A 13,286-nucleotide genomic window follows, 5' to 3' on the forward strand; every position below is an offset into this window, starting at 1 on the left:
TTCAAATGTTCCTCCCCGCACAGCACGGAAATGGCAGGGAAATTCTAAACTCTTTTTCCCAGATGGCCTCTGAGGCCGAAAGGCAGGGAAAAAAAAAAAAAAAAAAAAATCCCTGTCAGACTGTTCTGAATTGTCCTTGAAAAAAACAGTCATTAGATTGAAAGCTTGTTGAAGGCAGGAACCAACCATGTTCTCATCACTGAACCAATTCTTCCCCTCTCGCTATCACCATCTTCCCCCAGCCGGAAGTAGGCTGACACGTAGTAAGATCTGAAAAAGGGTTTATAACCCGTTGCCAGTGAGGTGGCGGGTATAGCATCAGCTTAGATGTATGGATTTTGGAGCCAGAATCTTTGCCTGCCACATTAGAGATGTGTAACGTGGTAAAGTACCAAATCATTCCAAACTTCATTTTCCTCATCTCTGAAATGGGGACATTAATTCCTAACTCGGAAATGTACGGTGTGTGTGTTATAATTTAAGATATGAAACACTCGGTACTGCCTGGTTTATAGTGAGCTCTCAGTATTATGGTTATTACTGTTTTTTTAAAAAATTTATTTTTGTTTTAATTTTTTTGAGATGGAGTCTCACTCTGTCGCCCAGGCTGGAGTGCTGTGGTGCAATCTCGGCTCACTGCAACCTCTGCCTCCCTGGTTCAAGCAATTCCCCTGCCTCAACCTCCCGAGTAGCTGGCATTACAGGCGAACACCATCACGCCCAGCTAGTTTTTGTATTTTTTTTTTAGTAGAGACGGGGTTTCACCATGTTGGCCAGACTGGTCTCAAACTCTTGACCTCAGGCAATCCGCCCGCCTTGAACTCCCAAAATTCTGGGATTACAGGCGTGAGCCACGGCACCCGGCGGTTATTACTGTTATCCTCTCCAGCCTACTGCATCTTCATGTGGGGCAATTCATTGTCCCCTACCAAAAAAGAAACAAATCCTAAAAGAAAGACCTAGCAGAATCCCCAGCAGTCCAGGTTTAATAGTGAGTGAAATAGATGTAGAAGAGCTTCATGAGTTACTTACTTGTGTAATAAACATTAAATAGAAAATGTCAGCAACATGTTTCGTGTGTTTGATTTTCGCACATTAATAATGCAGAGTGGATTGTGTTCCAATTTTCCATCTATGTATCTATGGTAAAGGAATAAAATAGCATTTTCACATCTTTCAGCTGACCTTCTTCCTTTTCCCTTCCCTAGTCTCTTAGGAGTATTTCTGAAACCTACAGCCCTGCTTGTAATTGAGCCTGTGCATGGGAGAGCTGTAAGCTCCGTGCCCTGCCCCCCAGCTCGCACCAGGGCTGACTTCCAGTCAGAGAAGCCCTGGGTCTGGAGGCACTTAATTAGTGCCTCTGGAAGATTCTAAACATCTTTGGACACTTAGGGGAGAGGGAATTTACACACACACATTGTCCCACCAGGCCGACCTGGACTTTGTGTAGAACTCCTAGGAATTTTTGGTGGGCAAGGGCTGTACTGGTTCGGGAAGGTTCTGAGCCAAACTTGGCCGCAGGCAGTGCACACCCTCCACAGCTGCAGGCCACAGTTCAGTCTACTAGACAGTGTTAGAGGAGCCATTTCAGGGTGGGACTGATCAGATCTTGGGAGCTTCTGGCACTTGGGGGAAGGGAGCGGAGGACAGGATTATCATTCCATTGTTACCTAATACTGCTGTGTCTCTCAGTTGAGAAAGGCATGTACGGCTTGTATGTATTTCTGGACGCAGGTGAAAAGAGAATGTTGACAGTATTGGGTATGGCTACTGCCATTTCATGCACAGGGCTGAAGGAGGTCTGATAATTACTTGTACAAGTGCCACTTGTATGTGGGGCGCTCCCACAAAGCCTATGTTCAGTGTATTTTGAGGTTGTGCAATAATGCAGCAAAGCTGTTGGAAAGGTGGTGTGAACTGCAGGGTGTGAAGTGCTGTTCCCTCTCCTTCAGACCCTCTCGCACATTTCCCCCCCTCCCCCCCACCAGGCACACACATTAAACTACGGGAGACACATAATCTTCCCCTCCCCCAACATTGCAGCCAGCTTTCTCTGAAAACTGATACCCTGAGGCCCTTTTTCCCTTACCAGCCACAATTAGGAGCAGCAAGACAGAAAATGCGGACTGGATTATGGCACAGAGACAGTGCTGTGTGATTTCTCTTTCTGGAAGAGGCCACTGTCCATGCTCCAGGCCTTATATTTTATCTGACTGCCACTACAGGAAGCAGCTTTAGGCTCCAGCGAGTCCAGGCCAAATCCAGTTCTTTCTGTGAAGTCCATGCTGGATTTTCTGTTTCACCCTAGTGAAGTCTCTGCCGAGGCTGTTGTTCTCAATCCAGCTCAGAAACTGGCTCAAACCGCCCTGAACTGGATTTGGTGGCTGTTGAGACACAGTTTCTGCCTCTTTGTTAGGGCGGATCCGGCCTCATTCGCGCTTCAGTTTCCCTCCCTCCTGTTTTCCCAGAGTCATCTACAGCCATTCCCCTCCCCCGGCCTCTCCAGTTTGGCATTTCTTTTTTTTTACCCTTCCCTGGGCCAAGACCCCATAAAGCAGATTAAATTCTTTAATAAAAAAGTGGATTTAGATTGTAAACCTTCTGCTTTTATTACATTAAGTTCTGCTTTCCTCAAAGTTGTTATCTAACCAGTTGACATGGTGCCCTTAAAATCTTGGCTCGCATCCCAACCTAGAAATAACTTTAATTTTCACTCTGGATGGGAATAACTTTAAATTTCCCATCAAAGACTGAAGGGCTTTGGTGTAGTACATTGTTCATTTCCGTTTTGTAACCATATTTAAATTAAAACAATTTATTCATTCCTTTGCTGAGAAGTGACAAACATAGTATGTATAGAATTTTTAAAAGTCACCTATACTGGCTTGTCTATTGCAACTGTGCAATTCCTAGAGGAAGAACTAAAGGATTGGGATGTTTTTGGTTTTCGAACCTGTAATTGTAACCCTGAATCCGAGTCTATGAATTGTACAGTGACGAAGGCTGTTGGGGGAACGCATGGGGACAATTCCTGACAGAATGCCGGTGGACACAAAACTGGGAATGTGACGAAATAAGGAGGATACAACAGGCCTGGGCGTTTGCAAGTTCTCTTTATAGAAAATTTAAGCATTTCTTACGTTTTGGAACTAGATAGAGGTGACGGTTCCGTAACACTGTGAATGAGGTAAATGCTACTTAATTGCACCCTTTAAAAGGGCTAGTTTTATGTTATGCGGATTTTGCTTCAATAAAAAAAGGGGCTTTGTTTCAAGAATGTCTCATTTTCTTTTTGTGTTTTTTGAAAATTCAGAGAAGAGACAGATAATAAGCAACCCTAATCTGGGTGTGGCTTCGTTGGGAGCTTCACGACTCTCTGGTCTCCCTCTGCTGGCCAAACTGCGCAACATGTCACCATGTCCCAAGGCCTCTTGAGAATGTCTCAATTTTATGTCGAAGCACAAATGCAAGGCTACGTTACTAAGAATCACTCTCCAAACCTGGTTTCATGTTCATTTTATGTGTGCAATGTACTGAAAAAGGAATCACATGTTTTGCTTCTATGATGTTACATAGGATTAATTATATATTAACGATTTAAAATTTGCCCCAAAGTCTCAAAACAGAAACAAAACCGTTGTCATTTCCCCTGAGCTTAAAACTAGAGTGAAATTGCTCATTTAAGTGTTTAGTTTCAGTAGAGCATAAAGCCCTGGAAAAAAACCAATTACAACAGTAGATCTGGAAAAGCTAATTTTATACGCAGGAGGGGAGGAGTTGGCTTTGTCTAGTGAGTCAGTACGCTCAGAAGGATGTGGGTGCAGGTTTGGGCTAAGATAATCTTCAAAATGTATGTTAAAAAGATGTGAATTCATCAGTTGAATTTGTTTTTGTGAGATTTAAGAGTCATAAATGATTGTGGGAAGGCATGCAGTATATGCTACATGGGATTTTCCAAAATGTTTGGTATGAAAGGGGATTCAAGAGGGGTAGAGGTCAAGCCATCCAAACTGGCCCTCTGATTCTTAGAGTTGCTTTTAGTTTAGGATCTTAGCATTTTTCACTCCACGTGCTTGAAATCTCCCCACCCCTGCCCCACCGATATTCCTTCCTCCTTTCACTGTCCCCTGAGTTCCTCCTACCCTCTGGTCAAGATTTGCCTTCCTCAGAGGCCTTCCTGAACGCTTGGTCCAAAGTAAATTCTTGTATCTTCTTATCGTCTTACATGGCAACCTCTTTTTTTCTGTTGTAGTACCACTGTAACTTACAATTACATATATTTGTTTTCTTGTATATTGACTCTCCCCCTTCACTGGCAACTAGCTTTTCAAGTCCCCTAAGGCCATGTCTATGTGGTCAAAACTGTATAACAAGCACAGGACCTGGCAAAATGTTAGCAAGGAGCAAATATTTGTTGAACAGATGAGTTAAATTCAAATATTATTTCTCTGGTCCCAGTCTACTACTTTCTGGATTCTTCTTTTATACCATGTAGTTCTTTTAAGACTCAGTCTGTTTTCTTTTCTTTCTTTCTTTTTTTTTTTTTTTGTTGAGACGGAGTCTTGCTGTGTCTCCCAGGCTGGAGTGCAGTGGCGCGAACTCGGCTCACTGCAAGCTCCGCCTCCCGGGTTCGCGCCATTCTCCTGCCTCAGCCTCCCCAGCAGCTGGGACTACAGGCGCCCGCCAGCATGCCTGGCTATTGTTTTTTTGTATTTTTAGTAGAGACGGGATTTCAACGTGTTAGCCAGGATGGTCTTGATCTCCTGACCTCGTGATCCGCCCGCCTTGGCCTCCCAAAGTGCTGGGATTACAGGCGTGAGCCACTGGGCCCGGCCAGCAAGACTCAGTCTATTTTCTTACTCTTGTGAACTTTCAGGAACAACTGATTTATTTCAAGATTTCTCTTTACATAATGAGAGCTACTAAGTAGAATGGAATCTTCACAACTTCTGGGGGATGCCCAGAAAGGGAGTACCATGGCCATTACCAGCACATCAGACAAGGGCAGGGTTCAAACAGGGAGGCCTGTGGCAATCCCTCCCCTATGTCTGGAGCTGAGGGGACAGGGGGAGCTGAGAACAAAGGAAAGAAGAGAAAAATGGCTGCGGAACAGGCGGGGAGCATGGTCTTCTTGCCCCATCTTCCTCAGGGGTTGCGGGGTACAGAGTTGGTGGTGGCCCATCCCGTCAGGTCTCACTGCCCCTGGGAAGAGGCCACAGTCCTTCAGGTTGTTCTTGATGATCACGTCGGTGATGACATCAAACACCAACTATGTTCTTGGTATCGGTGGCACATGTGAAGTGTGTGTAGATCTCCTTGGTGTCTTTGTGCTTATTCAGGTCCTCAAACTTACTCTGGATGCAGCTGGCTGCCTCATCATACTTGTTGGCCCCTGTGTACTCAGGGAAGCAGATGGTCAGAGGTTGTGTGTGATCTTCTCCTCGAACAGTTCCTGCTTGTTGAGGAAGTAGATGATGGACGTGTCTGTGAACCACTTGTTGCAGACGCTGTCAAACAGCTTTTATCCCCTAAGACAAGACACGCTGGTCCTATAATTCTTAAGAATCTGTGTTTTCTCATCTGTAGTACTTGATTTTACTCTGAGATGGAATTCAACTTGGGTTTTGGTTTCTGAGTCTGGAGTCATGCACATGGTTCTCCCCTTCCTACCTTTATCAAAACTGTCCCTATCACCACAGGGAAAGAATTTACCAATTCCTCCTTTAAGAAAGTATCCTGGCGGCCAGGCCCAGTGGATCATGCCTGTAATCCCAGCACTTTGGGAGGCCGAGGCAGGTGGATCACCTGAAAGTCAGGCGTTCAAGACCAGCCTGGCCAACATGGAGAAACCCTCGTCTCTACTGAAAATACAAAAATTAGCCAGGGGTGGCAGGCGCCTGTAATCCCAGCTACTCAGGAGACTGAGACAGGATAATTGCTTGAACCTGGGAGGTGGAGGTTGCAGTGAGCCGAGATCATGCCATTGCACTCCAGCCTGGGCAACAAGAGCAAAACTTCATCACTCTCAGACACACACACACACACACACACACACACACACACACACACAGGCTGGGCATGGTGGCTCACGCCTGTAATCCCAGCACTTTGAGAGGCCAAAGTGGGCCGATCACGAGGTCAGGAGATTGAGACCATTCTGGCTAACACAGTGAAACCCTGCCTTTACTAAAAACACAAAAACTTAGCTGGATGTGGTGGCACACACCTGTAGTCCCAGCTAGCCAGGAGGCTGAGGCCAGAGAATTGCTTGAATCCAAGAGGCAGAGGTTGCGGTGAGCCAAGATCGTGCCACGGTACTCCAGACTGGGTGAGAGAGCGAAGCTCTGTGTCAAAAAAAAAAAAAAAAAAAAAAAGTATCCTAGCGGGGCAAGGTGGTGGTTCATGCCTGTAATTCCAGCTGAGGTGGGTGGATCACTTGAGGTCAGGAGTTTGAGACCAGCCTGGCCAACATGGCAAAACCCTGTCTCTACTAAAAATACAAAAATTAGCTGGGCATGGTGGTAGGTGCCTGTAATTTGAGCTACTAGGAAGGGGATGCAGGAGAATCGCTTGAACCCGGGAGGCAAAGGTTGCAGTAAGCTGGGATCGTGCCACTGCACTCCAGCCTGGGCGACAGAGCAAGACTCCGTCTCAAAAAAAAAAAAAAAAAGGATTCTACTTCTGGCCAGAGGCTCATCTGAGCAGAGATTTAATGCCACAGAATTTCAAGTAGGCAATTTGCATCCCTGAAAACCTTCAGGAGAGAGAGAGAGAGAGAGAGAGAGAGGCTACCAATTCACTGGATTTCAGCCCAACACAAGAGTAATGTCTTTGGGGCTGTTTTTCTTTTTTCTTTTTTTTTGAGATAGGGTCTCACTCTGTCACTGATGCTAGAGTACAGTGGCCTGATCCTGGTTCCCTGCAGCCTTGACTTCTGGGCTCAAGCGAACCTCTCACCTCAGCCTCCAGAGTAGCTGGGACTATAGGCATGCACCACCACACTTGGCTATTTTTTTCTATTTTTCTTTTTGAGACAGGATCTCACTTTGTTGCCCAGGCTGGAGTGCAGTGGTGCAATCTCGTCTCACTGCAAACTCCACCTCCCTGGTTCAAGCGATTCTTCTGCCTCAGACTCCCGAGTAGCTGGGATTACAGGTGCCTACCACCAAGCCTGGCTAATTTTTGTATGTTTAGTAGAGATGGGGTTTCGCCATGTTGACCAGGTTGGTCTCGAACTCATGACCTCAAATGATCTACCCCCCTGGGCCTCCCAAAGTGCTGGGATTACAGGCATAAGCCACCACACTTGGCCTATTTTTGTTCTGTTTTTCACAGAGACAGGGTGTCTCTGTGTTGCTCTGGCTGCCCTCAAACTCCTGGCTTCAAGTGACTCTCTTACCTCTGCCTCCCAGTGTGCTTGGATCACAGGCATGAGCCACTGCACACTGCCTGGAGCATTTCTTCACATAAACAAATTAGCTGTTCTAAAAGCTATGCTAGGTGTTGGAGGACTTTTGAAACACAGCTTTATTGTGTATTTATTGCAAGGTTTTGATTGACTCGTTGTGAAACTGGTAGGATTTCCCTAACTGACTGCAAAATTCTGTGACTTTCACTTCTTTTTTTTTTTTTTTTGAGGTGGAGTTTTGCTCCTGTTACCCAGGCTAGAGTGCAATGGCACGATCTCAGCTCACCACAACCTCTGCCTCTGGGGTTCAAGAGATTCTCCTGCCTCAGCCTCCTGAGTAGCTGGAATTACAGGCATGCGCCACCACACCCGGCTAATCTGTATTTTTAGTAGAGACAGGGTTTCTCCATGTTGGCCAGGCTGGTCTCGAACTCCCAACCTCAGGTGATCTGCGCACCTCAGCCTCCCAAAATGCTGGGATTACAGGCGTGAGCCACTGGGCCCGGCCAGCTTTCACTTCTTTTAACTGGTACAGGGGTAATCAATAATTGAGAGACTGAATATTGAGGTCAGAAAAACTTAGAGCTCTGAAGCCATGGTTTCCTCATCTATTTTGTTTTTTCATCTATAAAAATATCATGATAAAGTTGTAATAATTTTTTTTTTTTTTTTTTTTGAGACGGAGTCTTGCTCTGTCGCCCAGGCTGGAGTGCAGTGGCGCGATCTCGGCTCACTGCAAGCTCCACCTCCCAGGTTCACGCCATTCTCCTACCTCAGCCTCCCGAGTAGCTGGGACTACAGGCGCCCGCCACCACACCAGGCTAATTTTTTTGTATTTTTTAGTAGAGATGGAGTTTCACCGTGTTATCCAGGATGGTCTCAAGCTCCGGGCCTCATGATCTCCCACCTCAGCCTCCCAAAATGCTGGTATTACAGGCGTGAGCCCCCGCGCCCAGCAAGTTGTAATAATTATAATAGCAATTACAGAGCAATGCTTTGTGCCAGTTTGCTGTTATGATATATATGTATACATAGTATGTATAAACCACATTGTATATATAAACCATCATCCTCATAGCCACCCTTTGGAGAAGGTACCATTGTTCCCATTTTATTTTTATTTTTTGTAGGTAGGATCTCTCTCTGTTGTTCAGGCTGGAGTATAGTGGTGCAGTCATAGCTCACTGTGGCCTGGAACTCTGCGGCTCAAGTGATCTTCCTGCCTCAGCTTCCAGAGTAGCTCGGACTACAGGCTTGTACCACCGCTTCCGGCTAACTTTTAAATTTTTAGTAGAGATGAAGTCTTGCTATGTTGCCCAGGCTGGTTTTGAACTCCTGGACTCAAGTGATCCTCTTGCCTCAGCCTCCCAAAGTGCTGGGATTACAGGCGTGAGCCACTGCGCCTGGCCCATTGTTCCCATTTTCTGCTGGGGACAAGGAGACACAGAGAAGTTAGGTAACTTGCCCCAGGTCACACAGCTAGTAGAAGGCAGAACACAAACAAACCCAGGATGTTTGAGCCTGTGCTTTAAAAATCCTAGTGCTAATTACCTGGCACAAGATAAGTGTTGATAAATCTTAGTTTCTTTTTATATCCTCCCTTTAACTTTCATGAAAAATAGTTATTACTTCTTCAAAGTATCTTAATACAAAATTTGAACCTTCCAACCCCCCTGCCTTTTCAGATGAGGAAACGGAACTCCAAAAAGCTCGAACCATGTGTTTTGTGTGGCCAGATAGGACTAGATCCTAGCTCTCCTGCCTAACCTGGGAAGGAATAATGGTTCTCCATATTATCGTGTTCCATCTACTTCCTTCCTTAAGTATGGTTTTGTTGTTGTTATTTTTGTACCTTTTTTTTTTTTTTTTTTTTTTTGAGACGGAGTCTCGCTCTGTCGCCCAGGCTGGAGTGCAGTGGCGCGATCTCGGCTCACTGCAAGCTCCGCCTCCCGGGTTCACGCCATTCTCCTGCCTCAGCCTCCCGAGTAGCTGGGACTACAGGCGCCCACAACCGCGCCCGGCTAATTTTTTGTATTTTTAGTAGAGACGGGGTTTCACCGTGGTCTCGATCTCCTGACCTTGTGATCCGCCCGCCTCGGCCTCCCAAAGTGCTGGGATTACAGGTGTGAGCCACCGCGCCCGGCCATTTTTGTACCATTTTTGAAAAGAAAGGAGACTAATTTCCTTCCTGAATCTCACTCTTATCTCCAACTTGTTTTCTGCAATTAAATAACACTCACCACGCTAACAGAGGCGTAACTAAATGGAATGTGCTGCTTCTCTACCAGAGTGCACAAAGGGAGTGAGCAAGAGTTTATCACTACCAAAGTGAGGAGAGGAAGACTAGTTGGCATTCATTTTTTTCTCTCTTTTCCATCTTCATCCCTTCCCTCCTTGTTTCTGGCTGCAGCTCTCTCTCCCCTTACCTGGATTAGGAGTATGGGACTGTTGCTGGTGTCACCCTAATAAAAATTCAAAGATAGGCTAATAAGATATACTGCCCAGAGATGGGTAGTAAGGTAGGGTGTCAGTAACTGCCGCCTGGTCTCTTTTTTTTGAGACAGAACCTCACTCTGTCACTCAGGCTGGAGGGTAGTGGCATGATTAAGGCTCACTGCAGCCTCAACCTCCTGGGCTCAAGCAGTTCTTCTACCTCAGCCTCCCTAGTAGCTGGGACTATAGGCACATGCCATCATGCCCAGCTGATTTTTGATTTTTAGTAGAGATGGAGGTCTCACTATGTTGCCCAGGCTGATCTAAAACTCCTGGGTTCAAGTGATCCTCCCGTCTCAGCCTCCCAAAGTGTTGAGATTACAGGTGTGAAATACCATGCCCAGCTTTGCTGCCTAGTCTTTTCTTGCCCCGAATGAAAACAGAGAAAGCCCCGAATTCCTGTCTTTATTATGTCATTACCTCGATACATGCCTTTGCATAATTTAGTTCATCTGTACTAGTCATCCATAATTTTCTCACCTGTGTATGAAATACTATCTTTCCTATTAGCCTCTCTGAAAGAATTTTGGCTTGGCCATGAAAACATACAGTGACAATGACAACGTTCAAGAGATAATGGTGTTTTGCTTTATTTTATTTGGCTTAAATAAAAATTCTCAGAAGTATCACATATATGTCTATAGTTGCAAAAGTGCAACATAGCTTTATAGTCTTTGAATAGCACTATTCTAAAAGGCCTCATGATTTTGGAACTTATAGCTAAATAATATATTTGATCATCCTGAAACATCTATTGCACAAAAATGAAAGGAAAACAGGATTACCACAGTAAAAAACTACCGTTTTCAAAAGAGAAGAAAGAACGCTTGCTTCAACAGCACATATACTAAAATTGGAACCACACAGAGATGATTAGCATGGTCCCTCTGCGTGGATTACGTACACATTCGTGAAGCATTCCAGCATTCCATATTAAAAAAAAGAGAAAGGTTTGAGGCGGCCATTAGAATAGAGTTCCCCTCTTTTTTAGGCTCCGGGTGTTTTTTTTTTTTTTTTTTTTTTTTAAAGGGAGTTTCGCTCTTGCTGCCCAGACTGGAATGCAATGGCGCGATTTCGGCTCACTGCAACCTCCACCTCCCAGGTTCAAGCGATTCTCCTGCCTCAGCCTCCTCCTGAGTAGCTAGAATTACAGGCATGCACTACCACGCCCAGCTAATTTTGTATTTTCAGTAGAGAAGGGGTTTCTCCATGTTGGTCAGCCTGGTCTTGAACTCCCGACCTCAGGTGATCCACCCACTTCAGCCTCCCAAAGTGCTGGGATTACAGGAGTGAGCCATTGCGCCTGACCAGGCTTAGGGTTTCTAAAGCAATACGACTTATGTATAATGTTAGTACTTTTTTGTTTTCTATTCACATTCCCCAAGCTTATAACCAAAACCAGAATTATTTTTATCTTGTTTTCTAAAACAAACTTTGGTGCTTGGACCATCCACTACATTGTAGCTTGTTGACTTCTATCATGGCCCTATCCTAAGTGGAGAGGCAGAGTGAGACAGTTGCTTCTTTTCTGGCTACATTCTTTTGACTGGTTCTTTGTAATGAGAACAATTGTCCCCTTTGTCATCCAGGGCATGAATAACAGGAAGTAACTGGGAGTGATCTGTGGATATCAGTATCCTGGCCTCCTTAGCATTCACTTTATTTTTGGGTATAGAATTTTGACATTCTAATCCCGGAAAGCCAGAACTGATTCTTGGCCATCTTGGATTATTAACCATAGGCAAAACTGTGTTTTTTATGTTTTCTGTTTTTGGATTAGCTAGGTTCAAACAAAGTGTGGCTCACGTCCAGCCTTGTTATTGTTTAATACATGAAGAGTCCTAATATAAAATCGGCAGCAATCTAGCCAGGCATTTTTCTACCAAAAACCAGTAATTGCTAATCATTCCTAACTGGGGAGTGGGGAACTTCTCACTGTCTTATACCTCACCTCAATTAGCCAATTCCACGTTTTAGGGGCTGTTATTATTTATTTATTTATTTGAGACGGAGTCTCGCTCTGTTGCCCAGGCTGGAGTGCAGTGGTGCGATCTTAGCTCACTGCAACCTCCACCTCCTGGGTTCAAGCAATTCTCCTGCCTCAGCCTCCAGAGTAGCTGGGACTACAGGTGTGTGCCACCATGCCTGGCTAATTTTTTGTATTTTTAGTAGAAACAGGGTTTCACCAAGTTAGCCAGGATGGTCTCAATGTACTGACCTCGTGATCCACCTGCCTCGGCCTCCCAAAGTGCTGGGATTACAGGCATGAGCCACTGTGCTTGGCCTCATTATTATTATTATTATTATTTTGTGTGTGTGTGTGTGTGTGTGTGTGTGTGTGTGTGTGTGTGTGACAGTGTCTTACTCTGTTACCCAGGCTGGAGTACAGTACTGCAATCGCAGCTTACTGCAGCCTCCGCCTCCTGGGTTCAAGTGATTCTTGTGCCTCAGCCTCCTGAATAGCTGAGACAACAGAGTACGCCACCACACCTGGCTAATTTTTGTTGTTTTCTTTTTGACACAGAGTCTTGCTCTGTCGCCCAGGCTGGAGTGCAATGGCGTGATCTCAACTCACTGCAGCCTCCACTTTCCGGGTTCATGCCATTCTCCTGCCTCAGCCTCCCAGGTAGCTGGGACTACAGGCATGTGCCACCATGCCCAACTAAATTTTTTTGTATTTTTAGTAGAGATGGGGTTTCACCATGCTGGCCAGGCTGGTCTCGAACTCTACTACAAGTAATCTGCCCACCTCGGCCTCCCAAAGCGTTGGGATTACAGACATGAGCCACTGCGCCAGCTGTATTGTTTGTTTTTTAGTACAGACAGGGTTTCGCCGTGTTGGCCAGTCTGGTCTCGAACTCCTGACCTCAGGTGATCCACCCGCCTTGGTCTTCCAAAGTGTTGGGAATACAGGTGTGAGTCACCGCACCCAGTATGACCTCTTTAAAGGCTCTGTCTCCAAGTGCACTCACATTGGGGGTTTGTGCTTCAACATATGAATTTTGAGGGGGCACAATCTAGTCTGTAATAGCACTATTTCTAGATGCATTTGGATTCAGGACCTATGTGAAATCATTGAGACTCTGTCCAATCCTTATCATGTTAAATAGGCTTTCATGTGCTTGCCTTTCACAACTCTAAATTATATTCTTATTATTTAATAACTCCAATGCAAAGAAAACATCTTTTTCTCAATGATTCTAGCAAAATATTCCGCAGTTGCTCCTCCTTGGCCTGGGGAGGAACATGTGCGTATCTTTGGAATAATCATTAGATCCAGGGAAATGGGATATGTTGATTGTTCGTTCCTGGGTCATATGTCCACTTCTGGACCTAGGATGGGGGTGAAGTATTTCATTTGAAACACAGGGACTCCGTCCGGCGC

General features: G+C 45.3%; 1 non-coding gene across 1 annotated transcript; it reads left to right on the forward strand.

The window, feature by feature from the left end:
* The first annotated feature begins 10,728 nt into the window (after positions 1–10,728).
* Positions 10,729–10,831, forward strand: LOC139356939 (U6 spliceosomal RNA). The gene has a single exon (XR_011609479.1). It is a non-coding gene; the product is annotated as a U6 spliceosomal RNA (small nuclear RNA).
* Positions 10,832–13,286: the final 2,455 nt, after the last annotated feature.

The sequence above is a fragment of the Macaca nemestrina genome, chromosome 10 (assembly GCF_043159975.1).
Source record: "Macaca nemestrina isolate mMacNem1 chromosome 10, mMacNem.hap1, whole genome shotgun sequence".
In the NCBI taxonomy this organism is placed as follows: domain Eukaryota; kingdom Metazoa; phylum Chordata; class Mammalia; order Primates; family Cercopithecidae; genus Macaca; species Macaca nemestrina.